General features: G+C 44.1%; 1 non-coding gene across 1 annotated transcript; it reads left to right on the forward strand.

Moving 5' to 3' along the window:
* The first annotated feature begins 16,209 nt into the window (after window positions 1–16,209).
* trnav-cac (transfer RNA valine (anticodon CAC)) lies at window positions 16,210–16,282 on the forward strand. The gene has a single exon. It is a non-coding gene; the product is annotated as a tRNA-Val (tRNA).
* Window positions 16,283–16,914: the final 632 nt, after the last annotated feature.

The raw sequence follows: 16,914 nt of genomic DNA on the forward strand, positions 1-16,914 counted from the left end.
CGCTAGTTATTTTAGATCTTTATGGTTATTTTCTTGGCTCAGGTTGTTTTTTAGCGCTTATAAAGGCCTAAAATATTCTTAGTGGTTGTTGACTATAGGTCTTGATGCTTAAAAATGTTTTTTTGAGAGACCAAAAGGTTCTAATAAAAGTTTAGAGTAGAGAGGAGAGAGATCGTCTCCATCTTGGTTTCTATTTGAAATTTGATGCAGTGTCATTTTATTGGTTGGTTTTGATATGTTAATTGGTAACAGGGCGGCACAAAGGCCAGACCAGAACAATGCCTTACAAGAAGATCCGGCATGTGGACATCAGTATAAGTATGAAGGTCTGGTCTTCAGCTCAACAGACTCATACTGACCTTTCGATTTAAGACTAAAGATCAACAGTGTCCGGAAACAACATCTGCGACTTCGATTTAAACGAGTTTTTTGGTAAGTCTTCAGATTATTTTCACTGACTCAGAGCGTGTTGTGTGCATGTATTGTAAACAAGGCTATAACATCTGTTTTAAGTTCTGTAAAATTATTTTTCAGCCAGTCAACAGGAGTTAATTCCCAACGCTGAGGAGATCATCTGGAACAACAACGGTAAGATTTTTGTGTTTGCGCTCATGGGTTCTTATGTATGGGTGTGTGTGGTTTTGAAGCGGCTCATTAGAGTTATGAAAACGTTTTAATACATATTAATGCCGGTCTCTTTAATTACACAGAAACTATCGAAAGGCCTGTGATTAATGTCTCCGAGGATCGACCAAGAGAAGTGGTTGACCCTAGACAGGCTGTCTGCCGACCGGGTAAGAACTAAACCCCTGTTTGTTTGTATAACGTTTCTGTAAGATGTTTGAGTCCAGTTTTGTTAATTTTAAAAAATTATCCTGTCTAACAGTATTAAGAAACGTGGTTCGAGACAACGAAAGGCCTTCCACATCAAGGGCTTGTTTCGTTTTACCTTCGAGAACCGTAACCTTTCAAGAATCTGAAAGGCCGTCAGCCCCGGTATCTGATAGCTGTGAGTATATATCTGCAGCCTGTAAGAGGTTAAAGCTTTTTATAAAGCGGTGTGGTTAAAGGTTAAACATGTCTCTTACCTTCACAGCGGTGCAAAAAGCTAAACCAGCCGAAAAACTTAAGAAACGATTATTCTGTGGAGGTAAGTAAGATCTTTCAAACTTTAATGTTTTTAAAAGGGCTTTGTTTGCCCGTTGAGGGCTAATATTTAAGCGATGGGTGCCCGTTTCCTGTAGGGCGGGGGGTTCTGGGAAAGATCTTTAGAAGTCCGGACAGGTCTAGGCTTGTTTCTGGGGAACGTGTTTAGAAATGACCGATTGCCGTACCGTCTGGTTAGGAAGTAAAGCCGTCCGAAAGGGTTTAGTAAGTTGTTTGGCTTATCTCCCGCTATTATACTTCTGTTTTAAAGTGGTTGTAGGAAAAGGCTTGAAGGTGTTCATTGTATTTAATATTTAAACAGATCGTGAAAACGTTTGTGAAACAGGAAGTCCCGGGATCAGGAAGCGTTTACACTTGGAAGGTTCGTTTAAAAATGAAATGTTGTTGTGTGTGTGTGTGTTTTATTAACAATATTACAGTTTTTAAAGAAACATTTAAGAAACAGTTTATTTACAGTGGCTTCTCTGTTTTACATTTATTATCAAGTCCTAATAAATATATTGTCTGTAAATAATAAGGCGTTGTAGTGAATGTCTAAGGCTATTTTCAAAGGTCTAAAAAAGCTAAAGGTTTTGAATGTCCTGGACATGTTGTTTTAAGTTTGATTTCTGTCGCCGTTTAAAGATGTAAATGTAATGTATATTTTTATTCTTCCCAAGACTCTTGGGATAGTCATTCTGTGGATGAGCTATTGAGGACAATTACCCCGTCTAAGTGGGATCAAACATCTTCCCCGGTGAGATCACCGAGAGGATCCCCCACGGTGGTCTTGGAGACCCCCCAACATCTACTCAGGCCACAGCCTTCTGGGGGTAATTCAACACCCCAGATTCAGCCCGCCGCATTGTCGGGCGGAACAAATACAGGCATCCAACAACCTCAGGGGTCGCCGTCAGTCAGGGCGGTCACACCACCCAACGACGGCCTGGTTTCAACATCGTCCCCCCAGACCCGTTTCTTGGCTACAGAAACGCGGAACAGTACCCCGCGCTTGGCCAGGGTGTCACCGCAAAGGCCTTCTTGGTCTCCGTCCATGAGTATACGCTCGCTCCCTGCCTCCTTCGACCGAGATTTACCGGAGCGACCATCCTTTGAAGCTGAGCCAGGCCACCAGCCCCCGGAGCTACTTCCTGAAAGTCGCCATGAGTTGCTACATACTTTGTTACAAAATCAAAGACTTGTGTTAGTGGGGCAAAACCTGGTGATAGAGAGCCAAAACACCCTTATTAATACCCTTACTAACGAATTGTACCGTATTTAATGTTTTAATAGACACAAAACGCCTTACTATTGTGGGTTGTTGGAAAAATAAAAAATAAATTAAAAAATGTCCTGACTTGGTAAAAGAACTCACAAACTAAAGGATTATGAACAAGCTAGGGCCCCAAAAAGACCTTCCCGAGAGAACATCCCCGGCCCTGTTGTGAACTCCTCTGATGTCCCAATGAACCTGGAACTATTACAAATGATAAATGATTTAAATAACCCCCAATTACCACCGATAGAATGTGAATTAACAGACTTACCGGTGAACCCCGACCTGTTACAGATGGTCAATGATCTAAATAACCACCTCCCACCGGTAGCGCTTATAGAGGTTCACCCCCTAGTTCACCCCGATTTGTTTGAAATGGTGGAGGCTTTGGAGGAGCTACCCCAACCAAATTCTGCCCCTTTTATAAATGATTTGAGACAATTAGAACACAGGATGGCGGCAGAAGCAGCCATCACTATAGAGGAGGGTCTTGGATATCTTTGAAGGACTTTTACAGGCTTTAAATGAGCCTCCTCAAAAAGGGGGTTTTGTAGATGTCAGCAGTGGGGGTGTTCGGAATGTGGAGGGTTCTGAGACTGATAAGGCTGTGGAGGACATGCTCTGTGAGAATGTAGGGGGTGAAGGCTTTGTTCAAAATGATGATGTGTCCAAGAGTACCAGTGATCCCGTGATTATAGATAGACCGGCCTATAACAATTTTGAAATGATTCAGCGTTTTAATTTTGCAGAACTTTTAAATTGTGACAATTATGCAGAAATATTTGTCAACATACACGAGGCCTTGCAGAAAATGCTTGAACAGGTTGCTGAAAGGGTCAGACCTCGAGATGTTGTACAGTTAGAACTCAGAGGGGATGATTTGTTTAGCAACCTATCTGTAATGCTGAGTGGAGATAATTTAGACGTCTGGCTAAAATCGAAGCGTTATTGCAAAGTAACGCAGCCATCATAGCTGATGAAAGTCTGTCTCTGGTAATGAATGTGGTTCGTAACCCTGAGGGTGGGGCGCTTAGAAGACTGTCGAAATGCTTGAAGAACGACATAATTAGGACCAAGCTCAGGCAATTAGTGGTGAGTTCCAGTGGGGACAATAAGCTCTGTTTTGCTTACAGTTTAATAAAACTACTCACCCCCGACATGCCTGAACCCCAAGCTCTGCAAGAAGCTTTAATGCTTCATCAGAGGGCCGGCTTAAACTCTCAACAGATGGTTGCCTTTTCAGACATCACCAAGTTTGAGGAGTTGTTGTCTTTAAAAATTGTTGTGTGGTACCGTTGTGAGGTAAAGGAAGTATTTGTGAAATTTCAGACACATCCTGAAACCCATACACAGACACTGTTTCTCTTCCTAAGTGATAGTCATTACTTTGGAATAAAGAGTTTGACGGCTTTTTTGGGTTGTTCGTATGTTTGTCATTGGTGTTATAAGGCCTTCAATGATAAGCTTAAGCACCGCTGTGACGGTTACTGTAACGTCTGTTTCAATCCGCAATGTCGTAAGGGTTTGGCCCCTACCATCCGATGTAAAGATTGCTTAAGGATTTGTCTCTCAGCGTTCTGTTTTTCCGAGCATAAGGTACAGAGGGCCGCTGCTGAGGGGGTTAAAAAACAGAGTTATTGTGATCAAACTAAATATTGCCCGCAGTGTTGCCTCCAGTACCGTTTTCATGAGGTTAAACCACACAAATGTCTGGAGCCGAGATGCAGGATCTGTAATGCTGATTTAACCCCGGGGTCCGAACACCAGTGCTTTATTCAGCCGGTTAAAAAGGAGCCGCCGCACAACCGGTATGTCTTTTTTGCTTTTGAATGCCGGCAAGAAAACGGGGTCCACGTTGCTAATTATATACTCTGTATTGACATGTTGGATCGTGAGTGGTCAGCTAGCGGTGAGAGTTGTGTCAGGGATTTCTTTACGCGGTATCGCGGTCCAAAATACCTCAATTACACATTTATTGCCCACAATGCTAAGGGTTATGATTCTTACATTTTGATGAAGTATCTGGTGGAAAATGGGGTGACCCCAAAAATAATAGATCAGGGTAGCAAGATCATGTGTTTCACCGACGAAGCTTTCAACTAACGTTACATAGACTCGTTAAATTTCATCCCCATGAAATTGAGCGCTTTGCCTAAGGCTCTGGGTTTTGAGGCTCAGAAGAAAGGTTGGTTCTGCCATTTTTTTAATACTATGGACACTCAAAATTATCGAGGGTCCTACCTGCCCGCCACTTATTATGGGGTTGATACTATGATGTCTCATGAGAGGGAGGAATTCTTTAAATGGTACAATACGGTTAAGGGAGGTGTTTTTGATGACCGAGAAGAGATGGCTGCTTATTGTAAAAATGATGTGGTGATCCTTAAAGAAGCCTGTGTGCGTTTCCGCGCCGAGGTTATCAACACATCGGGTCTCGACCCTTTGCAAAGTGTGACCATAGCGTCTCTCTGCATGAAAATGTATCGGTCCAATTTCTTGCAGAAAAACACTATAGCGGTCACCACTTCTGACAACTATCGTGCTAGACAAAAGAACTTTTCGACTGTCTCCATACAGTGGCTGGAATACCTGAGTGCCCGGGATAACATCTTCATCAGACATGCTTTAAATCAAGGGGAAGTCAAAATGGGGCCTTACTACTTAGACGGTTTTAGCGACGTGTCCGGGCGGCGTACCGCTTATGAGTTTGCAGGTTGTATTTACCATGGCTGTCCTCAGTGCTTCGACCCAAACACCTTTAACCCCGTAACACAAAAACTCTGCAGTGATATGTACTATGATTTCCAGGAACGAATTGAAACTTTAAAAAACACCTATGGTTTGAACGTGCTGGTGATTTGGGAACACGAGTGGACGACCCTGAAGCAACAGGATGCGGGGGTACAACGGTTTATGGAAACCTTGGACTTTCCTGAACGTCTTGAGCCCCGGGATGCGTTATTTGGGGGTCGTACCAACGCCCTCTGTTTACATTATGAGGTAAAGGAGGGTGAGAGAGTAGATTACTATGATTTCACCAGTCTGTACCCTTATGTCAACAAGACCAAAATGTACCCGGTGGGGCGTCCAACCATTGTTTATCGTGACTTTCTCGAAATCGGACATTACTTTGGTTTGATCAAAGTCACCATGTACCCTCCTCGCGAGCTGTTCTTACCCGTGTTGCCTTACAGGTGTTCGGGAAAATTGATGTTCCCTCTGTGTAGAATGTGTGTGGAAACTGAAAATCAAACTACCTCTTGTCTGCACAGTGATGAAGAGAGAGCGCTGACGGGTGTCTGGTGTAGCATTGAGCTTGACAAGGCGGTGGAGAAAGGTTACAGAGTCGGTAAGGTGTATGAGGTTTGGCATTTTTCTGAAAAATCTGATACTCTTTTTGCTGATTACATTATGACCCATCTGAAAGGGAAACAGGAGGCATCGGGCTATCCCTCATGGTGTGTTGACTCCGCGGCCAAAGAGCGATACGTTTAGCAATATTTTGAAAAGGAAGGGATCCGTCTAGAGCTGGGGAACATAACTGTAAACCCCGCCAAGAGACAAATGTCCAAACTGATTTTAAACAGTCTGTGGGGTAAGTTTGGGGAAAGAAATTACCGTCTAAACACAACCTTGATTAAAACCCCTGAACAGTTTATAGAATTTATGTTTTCCAAACAACATGCAGTATCACACTTTCAATTCTTAAATGACCACGTGGCACAGGTCCAGTGGAGGGCCCCTAAAGATTTCCCCACCAAACAGGGGAACGTTAATGTTTTCATAGCGGTTTTTACCACGGCTTACGCCCGGCTTGAACTGTACAACTTAATGGATCAGTTGCAGGAACGCACGCTCTATCATGATACTGACTCTGTAATCTTTGTCACCAGGCCAGGGGATTGGGTCCCTCCCCTCGGGGACTACCTTGGGGAGTTAACGAGCGAACTAGATCCTCAGGACCACATAGTGGAGTTTGTTTCAGGGGGTCCTAAGACTTACGCATACAGAACGGCTGCGGGTAAGACCTGTATGAAAGTTAAGGGTTTCACTCTGAACCATTGTAACAACAAGCTCATTAACATCAAGTCTCTGACGACCCTGGTAGAAAGTTTTGTAACCGAGAAAGACGCGCCTCCTCGTGAGATTATTACAGCCGGAAATCAGATCTATCGCAATAAAAAGGGGTACACGTTGGAAAATAGATCACTAAACAAACGGTTCAGGGTGGTGTACAATAAAAGAGTGTTGAAGACTGATTATACCACTCTGCCTTATGGATATTAGCGGTGGTTTTGAAAACAGACTTCAACACCCTTTCTCCTGTATTATAGCCGGTCCCTCCAATTCGGGGAAGAGCTATCTTATAAAGAACATCATAGAAGATGTGGACGCAACCGTGTCCCAAGCTCTTGACAACATAGTGTGGTGTTTCTCTTGCTGGCAACCTCTCTACGATGATTTGGCTTCGAAAAAAAATAATCTGAAATTTGTGCAAGGTCTCCCCGCCTCGTTGTGTGGCGATGACTTGTTCCCGCCCGGTAATACTAACCTAGTGATCCTTGATGACCTGATGGAGCAGGCCGGTGACAACAGTGAAGTGGAAAAAGCTTTCACAAAGTACACTCATCATAGGAATTTAAGTATTATTTATTTAGTTCAAAATCTATTTTTTCAAGGTAAAAAAAGCCGCACTATTAATTTATATGCCAATTATATAATTCTTTTTAAAAACCCCAGAGATAAACTACAGGTCACCGTCTTGGCTCGTCAAATGTACCCTAACCAGACCAAGTTCTTTTTGGAGGCATTTGAGGATGCCACCAAAAAACCCTACGGGTACTTGATTGCGGAATTAAATGCACAAACCCCAGAAGACTTTCCCCTAAGAACAGGTTTGTGCCCGCACGATTGGCCGGCAGTCTATGTGCTAAAGAAAAGGAAATAAATAAGAATGTCTGTTCGGATTAAAAGAAATCTGCCGCTTTTGCAAATGTTATTTGAGAGGAGCCCGCGCCATAGGAAAGCTGTGCTGGCAGGGGCCCCCTCGGATTTGATCGAGACCCTGTGTGAAATAGCTTTTAACATCTTACGCGGTAATATACCCCTAACCCCTTCTCAACATTCTAAACTCAAAAAACAAAAAGCGGTTATCAAGATCATCGCTAATAAGAAGTATTCTATTAAAAGAAAAAGAAAGAAGATTAATCAAACCGGGGGTTTTATAGGACCGCTGTTGAGCATAGCCGTGCCTTTCCTAACCAGTCTTCTAGCTTCCAGAGTGGGTTAATAATGGAATATGCTCAGAAAATGTTTTTGATCCCTCAGGAGCAGCTTGAGAAACTGAGAAAAAATGTTGTCGGGCCAGAGCCCATTAGACAAACGGCCGAAAACAACCTGGACTCTGAAATGAAAGCTATACAGGCCAGGGCCGATTTAAATCAGTATTCCAAAGCCCAGTTGTATACCAACACGTTACAGCGCTACCTCCGTCTGGTTAGACAGGGTGAAAAAGATCAAAACATTTTAACTTTAACCATGGCCTCTCAAGAAAATGGTTCTGGGGCTGATGCGGGGGGAACGGTTGATAAAGATGTTGCGGTGATCAAAGGTTCACACATGTTTGATTTGTTGAAGAGTGTCACTAGCACTAATAAGGTACCCGATAGTCGCCGACCTGTAGGCTGGAATGCTTTCCTACAGGCGATGGCCTGTCTGAACATGCCCCAATCAACAGTTCCTAACCAGGAAACGCGACAAAAAATCCGTCTGTGTAAAGAGGTGGAGCCTGATCTGACTCCGATATCTCATTACTCTGACCATGCTGAGCGACCATCCTCAGGATCTATCCATTGTTGGGAAGCTTATTAATCTCATGTTTTTATTTGTCTCCCCTGTAAATAATGACCCGACAAACAATTTTTTATTTTTATTTTTTATTTTTCAAATGTTGTACATTTATTTATACCATAACCCCTGCTTTGTATAAGAATTGTGTTGAATAAAAACAAAACTAATGATTCAAAGGCTGTTTTCATTATTTTTTCACCTTAACACGCATGACATCTTTTAAAATCCTCACAAGAACACCCCATCTGTATACACGGCTGGCTAGGGTCGTAAGTCATTGTGTTATAAGGGGGGGTCCACAGTGTCCTGACAAACTCTGCCACTTTTTTATCATTTTGGCCTAAATCCTCACTGTACAAGGCCATAATATCGGGGTATGACCTTCCTTTAGATCTATGATATAAGAAAAACACACAGTGTTGACCACAAGTGAAGGTCTGAAGACTTTGTACTTGACGACCGCTGTAAATGGTTTCTTGACAGTTGTTGAGCAGAAAGTTATTGATCTTCCGAGGGAAAGGTCTGAAATCCGGGGGGTTTGCATAGGAATCAAAAAATTCACCACGGTGGTCCTCCCTTAGATAAATAGCCAGCCAATGTTCTCCGGGCATGTTTTTAGGGTGTGTGTTGATTATGTACATTGCAGGTAAATTCTTGATCTTAAATTTAGGCAGCTGATCGCAGGTGTAGACTCCTTGAAACAGTTTCCGTGAGCTGGCCAGGGCATTCATGATGTGGTTGAGCTCTCTGGTGTTCATTTTAATAATAATCATACATAACGTTTCTCCTCTGATTCACCTCAATAATGTTGTCAAACACTGCATACACGACCATATTTACAGTGCGTGGTAGAGGCTGCTTGAAACGCATCTCCAAACGCATATTGCCCGTCTTCATCTGTGAAAAATGTTGTCCACACTCTTCGTCAGGGGTCAGGTTGAAACCGTACAGGGTGTAACCGCTGCAGTATTCCCGGCGATCGATCAGCCGGGAGTTTGATCCTTGAGATGGCGACCCGTAGCCAGTACTAGACTGTCATATTCACGAACCGCATTGCCGTTTTCAAAGTCAGGTTGAAAAGGTCTGGATGGAACCTGCACACCATCGACGTACAACGCTATAAATTCCGCGTTATAATGTTTAAAGTTAAAGGGGTTCTTGTTGTAAACCCCGGTAAATGCATCATTATCTTCGAGACCTATAATAACCTGTTTTGGGAGCTGTCCTAGAAACAGATTTTCCTGGTTCATCACCCGTGTCCCTGCGGGGATACTGTGGACTTTCATATAGACTCTTTCGATCGGGTACTTGGTGTTTGCCGTCATTAACGCCTGCGCGTGTCCTAGTTTAACCGCCGGGGAGACGGACACTTTTTTCACAAACAGCGAGGCCGATAATATGGTCAGTTTATATTTTTCAGTATCAGGGGTCATCAGAAAAAAAGCACTTTTACTACGGATCATTTTAATTTTAATGTCTACCCCGTTGAGCATGAGTTTTTCTTGGAAAAATATGTCTGCATGGATATGCCCCATTAGCTCAAAGGTCCTCCCTTCTGTTGAAAAGGCCATTCTTTTTTGCAAACCCTTATTGAGTCCCTCTGGATCCTTGTCGTCCATAGCTTCCGGGATGTCTTTGAAGAAAAGGCCGGGGCTGAACTGTTTGCTTAGGGTCTCCTCACTATAATTAAGTATACACTCCATCATGGCTCTATAGGGGTAAGTATTGCTGCTTTGACTAATGAGCCGATCTCCCAGGGTCACATCCACCTGTGAAAACATGGTGGCCACCGGGTAATTGATGACCCCAGCGTTGGTCGTCTTCTCGATTGCATCGCCATCCTCATCAGTCACTTTACAGTTCATTAAAATAAATGTGTTATTCAAATCAATATAATCCTCGCCATTGCCAGCTATAAAAAACTCCAGAGGGGCCGTGTCTGAAATTGCAGAAAGAGGGGGAATCTCTACATATATGATCTTATCTATACTCGTTTGAGTGTATGGAACTGTAAACAGATCCAGTTCTGATTTGACGCATTCTTCCGATAGACTCTTCCGATGGACAAAAGACATGTTTAAAAGATGTATCCTGAGGCTCTATTTTTCTTTCTTTGAGACTTTCTTTTTGCAGGTTTTTTCTTGTGCTGCTTCCTTCTCCGAGTGTTTCCACGATATGTTGGAGAATGAGAGATTCTTCGTTTTTTGTTAGCCACGGATCTTTGTCGCCCCCTGGTGGACACATGCTGTTTCTTCTTTTACCCCCCCCTCCTCGCCATTACCATGAGACCCGAACCCTCCTGATGCTCATGGCTAGCTGGCCGGTTCATAACATTGGTGAACACGTCACTAACAATATTTTTAGCCGCTGATTTCAAGTGGGGTCTGGCTATAGCAAAGCCTCTCTTAAGCAGGGGTATGGCCATTCTAAAGAGACCACGAAAGAGTCCTCCTAGACCGGCGCCATACATTGTGGGGGCTCCTACAATACCGGGCAAGCCGTTCCATCTTGCATCTTGTAATAATCCACATAGGCGCTAGGATCTACATAACCCCTCGAGGTAGCCATTTTAATAATGTACAAACTGTTTCAGGGGTCGAAAATGTAGTTTGACATTAACTTTACTGAAGCGGAAGGGTACGTTGATATTCTGATCCGATTTTACTTCGATCGTGATGTTGTCAAAGTGGGTATTTGAGACTGGTACGTAGTGTGGTTTGTCATAAGTAATTGTGACCATGTCATTGCTTTTACCTTTAATAAGTACATTTCTCAAAAGGGGGACATAACTATCCCCGACCCTCTGGTGGGTTATGATATCCGTATACACATAAAGAGTGTAAAAGCCGCCCCACCACTTCTGAGAACCTGCTCTCTGTGTCAGAATAGAACCCAAATATACGCCCCAGTTGGCCGCTGGTTTGAATGCTAATACCTGGTTTTGACACCTTGTACACTCTGTTTTTAATAGGGTTGTAATATAGCTTGATGTTGGGGGTGCCTTCTGAGAACTGTTTATGCATCTCATCTAATATTTTATCCACATTGTCATAATAACCTCCTTGTATCGTGAATGTCCATTGACTCTTTTTAACATCATCAAAAATGGCGAAGGTGGCATCCTTATCTTGTAAAACAGCCCAAGTGTAAGGATACTGTATTTCCGCCAACCCCACTTCCCACGACCCCCTTAGATCTATAGATTTTCCAAATTGTACCGTGTAACTGGATATTTCATTTTTAGGATATATATCGAGAGAGGCATTACTGGGTAGAGTCACGTAGAAGCCTCCTGATTCCATCTTGAGAATCGAAAGTAATGCCCCCAACACACCCGCGGGCATGTTGTAATAAGGATTGAATATCGCAAACCTGTTGTTCCGGGACCCAACTATTGAACTTTTCAGGCCATCCAAGCCATTTCATCAACACATATTTTTTCCGGTTCTGGGTTTTTTCAGCTAATATCTTTTCAACTCTGTATACACTGTCTTTACCCACAATAATTTTTTGTAACTCGGCTTCGTAAAACGTTCCTTCTATATCCTCCCTGTCATAGTCTTTTAACCGGTACACGGGGGGGTCTCTAGCCAACTGTTCGGTAACTGTAAAATATTCGTCAGAAAATGTTTGTTCATAACCTTTGGCAAAAGTACTCCTTAGCTTTGAAACGCGAACCACATCACCGATGTTGAACTAATAAGTAGTTTTTCCCTTCTTAATAAATGGTCGGTATAATTTTTTATAGACCTTAAAAGAATTACTTTGATCAACATCTAAAGGCTTCATTTTAATACTGGTGTGATACCCTTGGTTGTAAGCATCGATAAAATCCTGAACTTTATCAAAATACTTGAACGTGTTGACCGCTGTAAAATATCTCCACATTTTGGTCTTTATGGTGCGGTTAAACCTCTCCACTACCGATGCCCTAAGCTCATTACCGGTGGTGAAATGATGTATTTTGTGTCTCTTCAGTAGATTCTGAAATTCTCTGTTGAGAAACTCTTTTCCTTTATCAGTCTGCAGTTTTTTAGGACATCGACCCTGGGACAATATATCCTCAAAGGCCCTTGTCACCGCCCGACCTGTTTTATTATGTAGAATGCGAGCCCAGGCATATTTTGATAACACATCGATACACATCAACATCAATTTGTGACCATTGTTATGTTTTGATAAATTTGACATATCGACTAGATCCATTTGCCATTGTGAATCTATGTCAGTTGCATATACGCGGTTTCTTTTAAAGTTAATCCTGAGAGGTTTATGTAAGGTATAGGCGTCTTGTTCCCGTAACCATTCTGAAACAACCACATCATTAACCTTCACTCCGGCCTCAGCGAGTCCTCTTTGAAAACCCTTCTTACCCGCCAAACCCCCAATCTTGGCTGGGTTGTAGTATAGTTCCTGCATTTGGGGAGCTTGCCGAGTCATTCTGTCAAATAACCACACAGACCCACACTATGCGCAAAGTTTTTATACAAGGTTTTTTATTCAACTTCAGGAGAGCAGATACCCCTTTTTAGACATTTGAGAAAAGTATAACATACACAACAATTTTTTCTACGGTCCAGACAAAAAGAAATCAGATGATTGGTTACTTGATCTATATCAACAAATATACCTGTTTCTTTATCTTGTAGGCACACACCTCAGTTACATATGTAAATAAAACAACAATATGACCTATTTTAAAAGTAAACAGAGGTGTATTAAACATGCTCAGTAAAAGGTCATACAGATGTTGATGAAATGGCCTAATATCATTCTTGGCCCCCTTGAGCCCTTCATCCCAGTGTTCGTACCCCCCGGTCTTTGTTACAGCAGCCATTCACTTTTCCAGGTTTGAAAGTTGATCCTCATCGATGGTTAAATCTGTAGAGAAAAGGCTCGCGTTGGCTACTTTTCTGTCAAGCACATGGTGTAATAGCGCTCTCAGGTTAGCTGCAGAGTGTTGATGACAGAACCAGTTGCAGAAGCAGTCCAGAACATTCCCCATGTTCAAAGTCCCTTAGTTCAGGTCAGAGTCTGAATCAGTGGCGTAGATGTCGAATTCTTCGTCGCTGCCCCCAGCTTTAACTTCTTTACGGAAGAAATAAGCTTTTAGCTTGCCAGCGGTTTTTCTACTCGGCTCATCCAGGTCATTGAGCAGCTGCCCAAGTTTCTCTATTATAAACGGCTCCTTTTTCAGCTCCAGCAAAATCTCATCTATGATTTTCTGGACTTGTCCCACAGTGACATGTATGTGGGAGTAAGAGAGCGCCTTGATTAGTGCCGGTTTCAGCCACGGTTTGTTCAGTCTTCTGTAAAACACGTTGAAATAGAACAGGAAATAGTAACGGTCTGGTTCAAACAAACAACTGTGTCTCAACTGACTGGGGTGATTCACTTCACACCCCCGACAGACTTCTTTCAGAGCTCGGTCGATGAGAGCACTCAGAATATACACCAGGGTGCTTTTAACCACTCTGCTTACTTGGTCACATACCCCGGGCAAGAATCCTGCGTCTTCATCACGCCCCCGGGACAGTCCGATGCTCATTGGGTCGCCTGGTGGTTTGTGGGGTGTTTCTCCATCCATTGGACTGACCCCCTCCTGAGACGCACAGACGTTAGACAATTCGGCAAAATCGAGGCCCTCCATGAGCTCCAGAGGCTGGGGATCCCCGAGACTCATTTGGACATCCATCGCACCGCATGTTGTTTCGTCCTGAGGGACCGGGGTCTGAGGTCTTGGAGAGTAACCACAGTCAAAGGGTTCCAGAGTGTATACAAAATCTGGGGAATAGAACCAGGGGTGATCCCGGGTTTGAAGAGGCCTGTAGAGCCTGTCGACGTCCGCAGCTTTCGGGTAAGACATTCTCTTTAATTTTAAACCATGAATGAATTGTTGCACCTTTTATCCTATCTCTTCACTACGTCACGACACACCGCCCTCTTAGAAGAGAGTAGCCCCTGAGCCGTCAGACCCCCCTCCAAAACCCCACACGTCGTCTGTCGTAGTTCTGCAAGCTTTCCCATTCACACCTTTCAAAACCCTGAGTCGGAGACTCCATTTCGCATTCTCTTGGACCCTCTTGCAAGCCTTCTAGAGTCTTATCCACAAGCCCCAGATCTCTCCAGGCCATCACCTTCAACCAGTCCTCATAAGAGTATTCAATTACCGTCTCAAAAGGTTCCAACGTACCCTCCTTCTCTCCCAAAGCAAGAAGCTCCACTCCAACATAGCTGGGATCCCTTTTAAAGCGGTTACCCCGTCGAGCCCCCCAGAACAACACCCAGGAGCGTTCAATCTTCAAATTGGTGAGTACAGGAACCCTTGCCCGGGATTGTTTCTTGCGGGGTTTCATGTTGATGTCGCTGGACATGTTGAAGAAGCGGGATGTTTCAGAAGCTGAGAATTAAAGAGGTATTGCCTAAAAGAAGCGCGGGTTCTTAAATAGAGAGGAGAGTTTCGGGGCATTGCCTTCAGAGGGGTGGGGGTATTTATGGGTGGCCTTGTTGTTCAGGGTTTTATGGGTGCACACTTTCTGACGGATATGACGTAGGAATAATTAAGGAAATAACTCTACCTAAAATCACGCCCCCCAATTATGACGTAGGAATATTAATAAGCTTAGGGCATACGTCATAACAAAATAGGCCGCGCCCAAAAACCCCTACTATCTACTCTTATGTAGTTGAAGGCGCAGTATAGCTCTCATAGTCTGGTGGTGACGGAAGACCACCAGCCGTTTGAACAAGCCATTCAGCATCACCTTGTTGGGTTAAGTGCAGGCACTGTCAGAGCGCAGGGCGTCCTGCCTTTGAAAGAGTTTCCGAAGTGTCCTGATGTGCCCTTTAGCAATGCAAAATAGGTCAGTGAAAATAGAAACCTTTATCTCACAGGCTGGCCCACGGGAAACGCCTGTGCGCGTTTTATCAGCCTGCTTCGATGGGAGGCATTCGAAACGCCAGGACGGGTCGTTTTCCGTAGTGTAGTGGCTATCACGTTTGCCTCACACGCGAAAGGTCCCCGGTTCGAAACCGGGCGGAAACAACCCGCGGTGCACGCGTGCCAGTGCCATGTTACCCGTCGCCATCTCTCTGCCCCAAGGCCGGCCGTCATTTTCTCTTCCTCGGAGTGGCAAGAAATCCTGACCTTGAGAATAAACGATCGCAGAAGGGTAGCTTTGCGAGGCGCTGGAACTCACACTTTTAAAATCGATACATGTTGTAGCTGTTACAATACGACCGTAGCAGGATCAGCGACATTGCTGTTACTCTTATGTAGTCGAAGGCGCAGTATAGCTCTGATAGTCTGGTGGTGACGGAGGACCTCCAGCCGTTTGAACAAGCCATTCAGCATCACCTTGTTGGGCTAAGTGCAGGCACTGTCAGAGCGCAGGGCGACCTGCCTTTGATAGAGTTTCCTAAGTGTCCCGAAATTGGTGCACTCAGAGCGTCCGTCCGTCGACAGGTTGAAATAGTAAACGCTGGTGTAGCCACTTTTAATTGAAATATGATGATGATGATGATGATGATGTTGTTGTTCTTGTTCTTGTTGTTGTTGTTGTTCTTGTTTTTCTTGTTGTCGTCGTGGTCGCCGTCATTATTATTGTTAAAGTAAAGCAGTAGTTAGATTTGTTGCTACCGTAAGGTGTAGAAGGCACAATAGCTTTGTGATTGTCTGATGGTGGCACAAGACGAGCAGCAGCTGTTTGAACAAGCCATTGAGCATCACCTTGTTGGGGTAAGTGTAAGTCTTGTCATAGCTCAGGGCGTTCTTCCTTTGAAAGAGTTTCCAAAGTGTCCTGATGTGCCCTTGAGCAATGCAAAATAGGTCAGTGAAAATAGAAACCTTTATCTCACAGGCTGGCCCACGGGAAACCCCTGTGCGCGTTTTACCAGCCGGCTTCGATGGGAGCCATTTGAAACACCAGGACGGGTCGGTTTCCGTAGTGTAGTGGCTATCACGTTCGCCTCACACGCGAAAGGTCCCTGGTTCGAAACCGGGCGGAAACAACCCGCGGTGCACGCGTGCCAGTGCCGTGTTACCCCTTCGCCATCTCTCTGCCCCAAGGCCGGCCGTCGTTTTCTCTTCCTCGGAGTGGCAAGAAATCCTGACCTTGAGAACAAACGATCGCAGAAGGGTAGCTTTGCGAGGCACTGGAACTGACACTTTTAAAATCGATACATGTTATTGCGTTACAATACGACCGTAGCAGGATCGGCGACATTGCTGTTACTCTTATGTAGTTGAAGGCGCAGTATAGCTCTGATAGTCTGGTGGTGACGGAAGACCACCAGCCGTTTGAACAAGCCATTCAGCATCACCTTGTAGGGCTAAACGCAGGCACTGTCAGAGCGCAGGTCGTCCTGCCTTTGAAAGAGTTTCCGAAGTGTCCCGAAATCGGTGCACTCAGAGCGTTCGTCCATCGACAGGTTGAAATTGTAAACGCTGGTGTAGCCACTTTTAATTAAAATCTGATGATGATGATGTTGTTGTTGTTATTCTTGTTGTCGTCGTAGTCGCCGTCATTATTAATGTTAAAGTAAAGCAGTAGTTAGATTTGTTGCTACCGTAAGGTGTAGAAGGCACAATAGCTTCAGATTATTTTCATTGACTCAGAGCGTGTTGTGTGCATGTATTGTAA

Source organism: Amia ocellicauda, unplaced genomic scaffold (assembly GCF_036373705.1).
Source record: "Amia ocellicauda isolate fAmiCal2 unplaced genomic scaffold, fAmiCal2.hap1 HAP1_SCAFFOLD_101, whole genome shotgun sequence".
Classification (NCBI taxonomy): domain Eukaryota; kingdom Metazoa; phylum Chordata; class Actinopteri; order Amiiformes; family Amiidae; genus Amia; species Amia ocellicauda.